The sequence below is a fragment of the Dermacentor andersoni genome, chromosome 7 (genome assembly GCF_023375885.2).
Source record: "Dermacentor andersoni chromosome 7, qqDerAnde1_hic_scaffold, whole genome shotgun sequence".
Taxonomy (NCBI): Eukaryota; Metazoa; Arthropoda; class Arachnida; order Ixodida; family Ixodidae; genus Dermacentor; species Dermacentor andersoni.
The window spans coordinates 108,651,154-108,661,466 of record NC_092820.1 but is presented as its reverse complement, the minus strand read 5'-3'; the positions used below and the strand labels follow the sequence as shown (position 1 = coordinate 108,661,466).

The 10,313-nt window shown below is 50.3% G+C and overlaps 1 pseudogene; it reads left to right on the top strand.

Annotated features, from left to right (window-relative positions):
• Nucleotides 1-4,324: 4,324 nt before the first annotated feature.
• On the top strand, nucleotides 4,325-5,297 carry LOC126534639 (uncharacterized; annotated as a pseudogene).
• The last annotated feature ends 5,016 nt before the right edge of the window (nucleotides 5,298-10,313 follow it).

Sequence of the window (10,313 nt, the reverse complement as noted above, 5' to 3'; positions counted from 1 at the left end):
CCGACGGGACTGTAGGTGCAAAAGACCGAGTTTTAGAACGCAGATCTATAATCAAGCTTACCCAGCGCTGGGTAAGCTTTCGCTTACCCAGCGCGACGAACTGCAGTTATACAGCGCGCCCGACGCTCCGCTTCGTGAGGCCTTCAAGGGAAACGATAGAATCGGATGTTGGGATTCAGGCCTTCTTGTTCATGGGAGCCCACGACGCAGCAGTATCGACGGTGACGCTTTTTCGATGCTGAGCAAGGTCCCTCCGGATCGGCGTCGCCGATTCCTTCTGCTTCCAGCATTACGTCCCACGGCGCACGGAGAGTCCGTTTTCGTTAAACTATAGGCTGCGACCAGCTCGCAGCGTGGTCGACGTGGTCTGTGAGAAGTGACGAGCCTTTTCGCACTCGCAACAGGGCAGAAAAAAGTGCGAATCGACGCAAAACCCGGCCTAGAAACGTGCTTCGCCACAGCCAGGGCTTAATACGACCCAAGCTGGTACGACCCAAATGTCGTTTCCCGCGCCGCCACCAGGCGCCGCTACTATACCTCAAACTCCAGCGCAAGACGCCTATGGCTGGGGCTGAGGCCACGCCAAACGGTAAGCGCGTGTACTGAAAGAGTCCCAAAGTTGTCGATATAGTGACATACTTCTGGGAGGTATCCTGGAGCACCAGCTGCTGGTAAGCATCTCTGAGGTCGAGCTTGGTAAACTTCTGTCCACCAGACAATGCTGACCAGAGATCTTCAATCCGGGGCAGCGGGTACTTCTCGACGGTAGCAACGGGGTTGATGGTAACTTTGAAATCCCCGCAGATCCTGACACTGCCATCTCGCTTGAGAACGGGCACGATGGGAGCGGCCCATTCAGATGTCTTTACGGGCACCAGGATGCCCTCTCGCTGCAACCGTTGCAGCTCCTGGGTGACCCCGTCCTTCAGGGCGAACGGCAGTGGGCGAGGCTTGAAAAAACGTGGCCGGGCTCCCACAGGTACATAGATGCCAGCCGACGTGCCGGCAAATGTGCCCACCCCTGGCTGGAACAGGGACTTGAACTGGGTCAGGAGGCTGGGGACGTCTTGCACCACATGCAGGCTGGCTTCCTGGTACTGTGGCAGACGAATGCCCAATGCATGAATCCAGTTTCGGCCCAGCAGCGTCGGCGACGACCCCTTCGTTAAGTAAAGGGGAAGGGTTGCCTTCCTGTCGCCAAAACGAACGCTGACCTGTGCCTGGCCCTGGACCTGGGAGAGTTGCCCGGAGGAGCTGCGCAGTATCACGCCCGAAGCCTCGATGGACACGCCGGGGAAAGTCCGCTTGAAGAGCTTCCCGGCCATTACAGACACGCTGGCCCCTGTGCCCAGCTCCATGGAAATGGGGTGCCCGCAGATATCGACGGTCAGCATGTATGGCGGCACAGACGACGGTACAAAGCCTGTGTGCCACATGTCGAAAATCGGCGGGTGCTCGGCCACGACGTGGAGCCTGGCCGCGGAAGAACTTGAGCTTGCCGCATGCCTCCGCCGCGTACCCTTGCGACGGCTACCCTGGCCGCGGGCTTGTGTTGTACTTGGGTTTGAATCAGGCTGCTGCTTGCTGTTCGTCCTCCCACTTCGGCATACACGTGCAGGTGCCCAGTTTTCCCGTACGTAAATCATTGTGGTTGAGAGAACTGGCACTGTGAAGGGGAGTGGGCACCACCACAGCGACCGCAGGTACTGCCCTTTGTCGCGAACTTGTTGACCGCCGCTTCCGCCGACGGTGAGCCAGTCGCACGGGAAATCTCGCCGGCGTCCTTGGCGGCAGCTTCCATTGCCAGCGCTGCCTTCACGGCGTCGTCCAGCGACGGGTCGGGAAGCCCCAGGAGTCGCGTCTGCATGGCGGGGTTGTTGATTCCGCAGACGAAACGGTCCCGGAGCAGCGAGTCCAGTTGGTCCCCGAAGGCGCAGGCACTCGCTAACCCTCGTAGCGCAGCAACGAATTGCCCGAGGGTCTCTCCTTCCCGACGGCTCCGGTTGTTGAAGCGGAAACGCTCCATTAGTGTGGACGGTGCTGGATTAAAATGCGAGCGCAGTATGGCGAGCAGCTCACCCAGCGTCTTAACGTGCGGCGTGGCTGGCTTGAGAAGGTCGAGCAGGAGGCTGAAGACGCGGGTCCCGCAGCTGGCCAGGAAAATGTCCCGCTGTTTGGCCTCGGGTGTGTCGTTTGCCCGGAAGAACACGTGGACTTGCTCCTCGTAAATTTGCCAGGCGGACCCATCTCCCTCGAACGGCTCGAGCCTTCCGTACAGCGGCATGGCGACAGCAACGGCGGGCGGTGTTTCGCCGCTCGCGGCGGCGTGGGACGCTCTGTAGGTACTCGTCGCCAGCTTCTTCGCCAGTGTCACGAGGGTCCCACCCTCGTCGCCAGTGTCACGATCCACCCTGGGCTCGTGAACAAGGGAGGACTTCTGGCACCCTCCGATAAACGGACGCTCCGCAGCGTGGTGGTGCTGACTGATTACTGACCGGCGAGCTGCCGTGCTCGTCGGTGTTAGAGTGTACTAGAAAGGTTTCGAGTGGGCCGAATAACCGGCTCCGCGCTTGCTAGGAGGTGAGGCGCTCCGCGTTGAAAATGCTGCGGTGGCGCTGCGGTCGAAGTGGATTGGGTTGCGCCGGAGCAGACGAAGCGTCAGCAATGTTCTCGAGCAGCTAGCGGCAGCGGTTTTCTTTGCGTAGCTCGTTCTTTTGTGATCACTGTTTTATCCTGCAGTTACCATCAAAGTGTGTGGCATGCCTAATCGAAGGCATCGTCACTGCTACGCACCGGGATGTCGCACCGGCTACGCGGGCGTCCCAGCCGAGAAGAAGCTGTCGTTATTCAGCGTCCCGAAAGATGCGGTTCGAAGGAAAGCCTGGGAGCGGAACCTCCATCGCGCTGACAAGCCTCTGGATGAGAACTGCGCAGTTTGTGAGCTGCACTTTGAAGAACGGTACATACTTCGTGACTACGTGCACGTAGTGGCCGGCAAAGAAGTGAGAATCGCACGCGGAGTGCCCGCGCTCACACCGGAAGCAGTGCCCACGCTTTTGCCCAATACGCCGAAGTATTTGAGCTCAAAGGCACGCCCGAAACGTGCACCACGCAAGCGTGGCACGTCTACCGTGCTCGAAAGCCCGGGCTGCAAAAGGAAGAAAGCCTGCACGAGTGTACCTACGGCCGTGCACGACAGTGGAAACTGCGACGACGAGTCGGCAGTGGAGTGCACGCAATGGCCAGCTCTTGACTCAAACAATCTCAGGGACCTGAAGACCCCTTCAGCGTACTGGTCAGTGCATAGTTTTTCCGACTACGAAGGCACTGTTTATGCACTGTCAAGCTTGGAAGCAAGTTCTGGCACGGTGACCTCTGAAAGGGCTGTTCTGTTCAGCCTGAGTGCGACCGAGATTACGAACAGAACATTCCTCAAGCGAAAACTCGTTGCTGAAGGTGCTGCGAAGACTGTGCTCGAAGCAGAGCGAGTCATTTCTGAAGCCTCCGATTTTCTTGCATGTCCTGGTGCGCACTCTACCTCTGCTATTTTAGAGAAAGATCTCACTGCAAAACTTCTGGAAAAAACAACAGTCATTCATGGGGCCTTCCACAGCAAGACATGCACAGGGATGACAACAACCAAAGGTAAATTTGTGAAGCGAAGTGACAGATGCAGAGTAGTACACTATTTCATGTGCAGTAAACTGTGAAGGTCACGCCCTGTGCTACTGAGGGCAAGATTAGGTTAAATGCCTAATCACGATGATTAAGATGCGCGCTACATGTGGTAGCAACAGTCCAGAAATTAAGCAACAAGCGTATTTTGCAATTTGTGTTGCTTTGTATCGCTGACCGAGGCATATGCAATGCAAAAGTGCTGTGATAAGAATTGGAATAGGAGTTTTGTTAATATTACTAAAATATATCAAATTACCCAGGTGTGTTTGCTCAAGCATGCGAACAAAACCTTTTATTGTTCATAAAGCCCTTTCACGCTATAGTGCACTTGCATAAGTAGAATGATAAGTGATGACAAATTTCTCAAGTATTTTGCAATGAGCTTTGGTAGTAGCTTCACTACTTTTGACATTCATTTTTATTTCAAACAATATTGCTCTCCTTACATAATTGTGACTAACTGGTGTGTGACATGAGGGCTTAACAAAATACCTAATTTCTTTTGAGGAATCCCATGCCTTTCATGCCGTTATCTGCGCAAGACCCTGCTGACACGGATGTCTCGGCTCAGAAACCGTCGTCACAAGCAAATCACGACAGGCGCCTGTCCAAGAGACTAATAAGCCTGAAGGGACAAATTCAGAGCATGAAGGCACGAAATTCTGCAATAAAAGAAGGAGACTTTGGCGGAAAGCATTGCTATGTTGCCCAAAAAACAACAGGAAAGCGTGCGGCACTGCTTTGATGCCTGCAAAAGAAAGAGTACAAGGGGCATGAACTTTACTAAAGAATGGGTGCTTGAGTGCATTTTAATGAAAATGAGGAGCCCGAAACTCTATAGGCACATCAGGAAGCACAACATTCTTGTACTTCCAAGTAACACCACTTTGAAGAAGTACACTGCAGCATACAAAAGTGGCTTTGGATTCAACAAGAAGGTGATGGAAATCCTCAAACAAAAAACAAGCAAAATGGACAGCTTCAGTCGTCATGGGGGCCTCCTGATTGATGAAATGAAGTTGTCAGAGCACCTATCAATGGAAAAGTGTGCAAAGTTGCGTGGATTTGTTGATCTCGGCCCATTCACACCTCCCGAAGATGCAGGGCTTCCATGCGACCATGGAATGGTTGTCATGTTTGTCCCGTTCACTGGGCGGTTTTCGCAGATAATAGGAACATTTGCAGTGAATGGAAATGTCAAGGGAAACCTGCTATGCAAAATACTTATTGAAGCCGTGATTTTGGCTGAGCAAGCGGGACTCTTTGTAGATTTCGTGACCTGTGACGGTGCCTCATAGAACATCCTGTTGACGCAAAAACGAACCTGTATTTCCTTTCAGACTTCCTGCATCTACTGAAATGCCTTCGAAACTCACTGCTGAAAGGTGGCTTTAATACACCAGACGGACGAGTAAGATTTTATCTGTTTTGAGTGTTCCAGCATAGTTATCCTGCAAAGTGACTAACAATGTGCTTCTTTTTTATGATGCAGGTTTCAACATATTTTGTTAAAGAAGCGTTCAACTATGACAAAGATAATGTGACGCTGAAGGCGATGCCAGGGCTGACTTTAAGCCATCTGGACCCAAACAATTTTGAAAAAATGCAGGTCACCCTCGCGTTCCAGCCCTTCGGTGACCGCGTGTTGCGTGGCTTGCATCATTATAAGGACAGACTTGAATCAAGTTATGGAAAAGGAGCCATAGATGCTACGGAAAAATTCTTCAGGTAACGTGTTTTGTACTCTCAATCTGTGCATGTGATAAGGCAGCATGTGCGACAAAAAGTTGTCTTCAGTTGTGAAAATAGTATTGCTCTAACCTGTAGTGACAGCAGATCTTTATTTTTTTCACAATGATCAACGAACTGATCAAAACAATGACATCGCGCTACAAGTCTGAAGCTCTCTGGCCAAACTCAAGAGGTGCTGCTGCGTTGTCGGCTTTCCTGGAATACATCACTAAGTGGGAGGAGTGCACCGTCAACGGGGTTGGCTTCATCAGCAAGACAACGGCTGTCGGCTTTAGAGTGACATTGTCTGGAGTGTTGCGACTTTTGGAGTATTTAACCAAAGAAGTTGGATTTAAGTACTTAATGACGGCTAAGTTAAGCCAGGATCCAGTTGAAAACTTGTTCGGGGTTGTACGGCAGTCATCAGTGTGTAATGACCATCCTACACCTGAGCAGTTCTTGATAACTGTTAACTGCCTCAGCTTTTACAGCCTGGCCAGACCTGTTGATGGTGCCAGTGTTGAGCCACTAGTCCTCACAGCGCTACTTGACACAGGAAACACAGACCTGTCAAATTCCACAACCTTGGAAGACACAATTGACAGCTATATTTCAAGGGGGGACCTTGATTCCCTAGAGGATGCTGCCAGCCAGAAAGGCAACGGTGTTCCCAGTGAGCACAAAAGTCTAGTTCAAAAAAGAAATGACTCGCGCCTTATCTACCACATGGCAGGATATGTCGCCAGGAAATTTGTGAAAAAAACTGGATGTGATGCATGTCGCACTCTTTTGCTTGTGAGCAATGCAGAGGGGAGGTCAGACCTGCACTCTGGTTTTACCAGCTTCGCTGACACAGGTGGACTGCTGTATCCATCTAAAGAGCTCTTTGAGTTCATTAACTACTTAGAGAGTGCCTTTACGGGCTGCTTCAGCATGAATCAATTACATGCTGACAGCATTCTGGATGTGCTGTCACTGCTCAGGACCAGAACAAAAACAATTGGATGCACAGTCCATGAAGGCGAAGTAAAGTGCAAGGTTGTGAAGTTTTATATTGTAACACGGCTCCACTTCCTGATTAAGGGCCTAAACAAATCAAATGATGAAAGGCGTCAAAGGATGAAGCACCTAAAAGTGCGCAGGTGTCTGTGACACTGACAAGCAGTACTGCTGGTTGCTTTCGCGAAATAAATGTTGACATATTTTGCATTTGAGTTGCACTTGCCATCAGTGGTTTATAATATACATCATTCCTGTCCAATTATTGGCATGTTTCACGGCCTTTTATTGCCATAACCAAAAATGTATTCATCCTTGTGCAACACCAAGAAAATATTTTGCTTGTACAACAGAACTTCGGTCAGTGATAGCCTGCCTGCTCACAACGAAAAGGTTCAGAGAGAAGTAAACTGAGCGCTGAGTGGTGTTCGAATCCCAGTCTTGCACTCGGCTGTTGCGATTTGCGTACGCGGGGGCCCTTGAGCGCTCCGACTTTGTAACATTTCTCGACTCTGCGATTCCAGACTTTCATTTGGAATCGCGCCCGAACGCATTCCTGCGCTTTATTTTTGTGCGCGTCCATGCATTCCGCGTAAATCTATTTCGTTCTCGCGCTGACAGCATGCTTTCGCGATTCCACTGCCTAATACACATCGTCTGGTTAAGGACTTTTTTTTTGTTACCTTTGCATGACGACGGATATTTCATCAGTATTCGAAGAACAAAAGTTATGGTAGACTCCGTGTAAGCTGCCAGGCCAGACTTGTGGAGTGCGCAGCAGTTGCAACTCGCCTGACGCGCACACGGAGGGGACGGTCAAGCGACTACAAGCGTTCCGAAACACCTCGGGGCCAATCTTGTGCCGTACTGCGCCAATGACCCCTGTTTGAATAAAAAGAATCAACCCGTACAGCCAATACGCCGCAGCGCACAGATTGCACCGCGTCTGCCGGCGCGCCCAGCCAATCCACTTCGATCACAGCGCTCTCTATTCTCTCGACAGCCAGCGCCTCGCTTTGAGCGCCTCGTTCGTCTCACTCAGATGTTCTAGTAAAGTGTACTAGACCGTTGGGTAGTGAGCTGACTCTCCGGTGGCGGCGTGCGCTCCCGCGTCGCCGGAAATGTGAACATTTTTATGTTTTCCCGGGGACCCGCGCGGAGGCGCTGTCGTCGTCGTCAATGTAAACCTCCGCTGCCTCCGCCGCTGCCTTCCTGGCTTTGCGCGCCGCTGCCTCCGCTGTGCTTTCTTTTATGTGTTCCGAAGTTTACATTACCAATTCTAATGTTTATAAGAAATCATCGTAGGGAAGTATATCGTGCGTCGCTATTGCGTGTGAAATGGCACCACGCCGTTTGAACCACTGTTTTGCGCCCGGCTGTAAAACGGGCTATGTACATGTAAAAGGTGCCCCAAAGCCGTCGTTATTCAGCGTGCCCAAGGATGAAGCACTTCGAAGACTGTGGGAAAAAAACCTCCATCGAGCGGACAAGCCTCTCGAAGACACAAGTGCCGTGTGCGAACTACATTTTGAGCCGCGCTACGTAATTCGCGACTATGTACACATCATTGGTGGCAAGGAAGTGCGGATCCCACGTGGTAAGCCACTGCTTAGCAGTGATGCTGTACCAACCATTCTTCCAAACCTACCCGCGTATTTGACGAAAAAAGCTGTGAAAGAGAGGCCTGCTCGTAAAAGGAAGTCAGAGAGTTGCGCGTCTCCGGCGAAGCGTAGACCGTGCTCGAACAGTGACACGACGGTGTCCTACACAAGCGCTGCAACGATTGCTGAGCAAGGCGCGGCCTCCTCGACGGAAGCAGGCGTGGAGCCGGACGCCGATGCAGAATTTTCATGCCCACTGGGTCAGCAGGAACCCATGCTGTTATTTGACAGTCTTCAGGTACCGTCGGAGCAGTGGACCAAGCACAGGTTTCCTGGACACGACGGTGTCGTGTACTGCACGTCTGTGTTGACATCAAGAAATGAGGTGTGCTCAGAAAAAGTGGTAATGTTCTTTCAGTCACAGACGCACAGTTACTACAAAGTGTTTGTGAGAGGAATTCTGCTAAAAGAAAGCACATTGCAAACAAGCGGGGAAGCAGAAGATGTGCTGAGAGCAACTGATTCCATGAGTGTTTGCACTGGAGTAATGCGACTTGAAGATTATGAAGAAAGGTATTTTACGAAGAACCTTAAATCCCACGTAGTGACCCTCGAGCAAATGTACTTCAGCAGCAATTGCCTGGGTCAGGTCGCTGAAAGAGGTAATTATGCTGTCCATTTTGCCTAATTTGCAACTCATTTTATGTTGCGTTCATTGATTTTTTGGCTCCGTGGGAACTCAATTCAATGCACTTTTCTTGCAGGTACGCAGTGTGTGTCTTGCCGCTACTTGAAACGAGCACTGCAGATCAGACGAGCGAGGGTCAAAAGAACTGATAAAAAGAGCGGCCGATCTGTTGTGCTTAAACTGCGAGCTGCAGCGAGAAGAAACAAGAGGCTAGTTGTTCGCCTAGGAGATGTGAAAAATGAACTTGCTAAAATGAGAGGGAAAAATGCTGCCATTCAAGCAGAAGCATTAGAAGCACAGATCTCAAAACTGCCCCCCAGACAGCAGGAAGCTGTTCGACAGTGCTTCGCAGCTTCAAAAGTGAAACCTAATGGTCTACGCTACACGAAAATGTGGGTCCTGGACTGCATAATAATGAAGATGAAAAGTCCTCGTCTGTATGAGCATCTTCGCCGTAATAGCATTCTTTCCCTACCGTGCAAATCAACCCTCAAGCGCTATGTATCTGCATATCGCACTGTGTTTGGCTTCAGCGACAAAGTTCTGAGGCAGCTAAAAGTGAAGTCAGCTGAGCTTGATGCCTGGAAAAAACATGGTGGATTAGTTATAGACGAGCTAAAGCTGTCGGAACACTTTGCAGTTAAAACGTCTGGGGTTATTGAGGGTTTTGTACACCTAGGCCCTTTCACAGCAGCCAAAGACAAAGGTGTCCCATGTGACCATGGCATGGTTATACTATTTGTTCCCTTTCAGGGAAAATGGAGCCAGGTAATTGGCTATTTTGCCACACATGGCAACATGAAGGGGGACATTCTTGCCAAAGTTGTTATTGAGGCAACCGTATTGGCCGAAAAGAGTGGCCTTTTTGTTGATTTCATTACATGCGACGGCGCAAGCTGGAATAGAAGGATGTGGAGGATACTTGGGATACAAGCATCAGCTGAGTCTACCACCTGCAAAATTCAGCACCCCAGCGATGCATCACGAAACCTCTTTTTTATATCCGACTTCCCTCATCTTATCAAATGTCTACGCAACTCATTGTTGAAATCTGGATTCAACACTCCAGCTGGCCATGTAAGGCTCTTCTTCATCTTATTGAGGATTTTGTTGTGCTATTACTCACTCTTGAAGCTTAACAGGGTCCTCTCCAATTTCTTTTTAGGTGGATATGCAACACGTAAAGGAAGCCTACAAAATGGATTCCTGCAATGTTACCCTCAAGGTTATGCCAGGGATAACACGATGTCATATTGAGCCAAACGCATTTGAAAAGATGAGAGTCAGGTATGCGTTCCAGCTTTTCGGCACTAAAGTGCTCCAAGCTTTTCACCTGTATAAGGACACGTTAGAAGCCACTCTTGGAAGAATGGATGCAACTCAGGAATTCTTCAGGTGAAATGCCTATTTTCTCTTCTGCTACTTAATTTTAAAAGTAATGAAACCTTTGCATTATGGTTTTGTTAGCTGGAAATGATGTTTAAGTCTAACTTGGTGCAAGCAACATCTGAAGAGCTTTTTTGTGTATTTCAGCAAAATCCACCAGCTGATATCTGTGATGACCTCACGGTTCCCTGCGGAAGCCCTCCGGCCAGATTCTCGAGCAACAGCTGTGC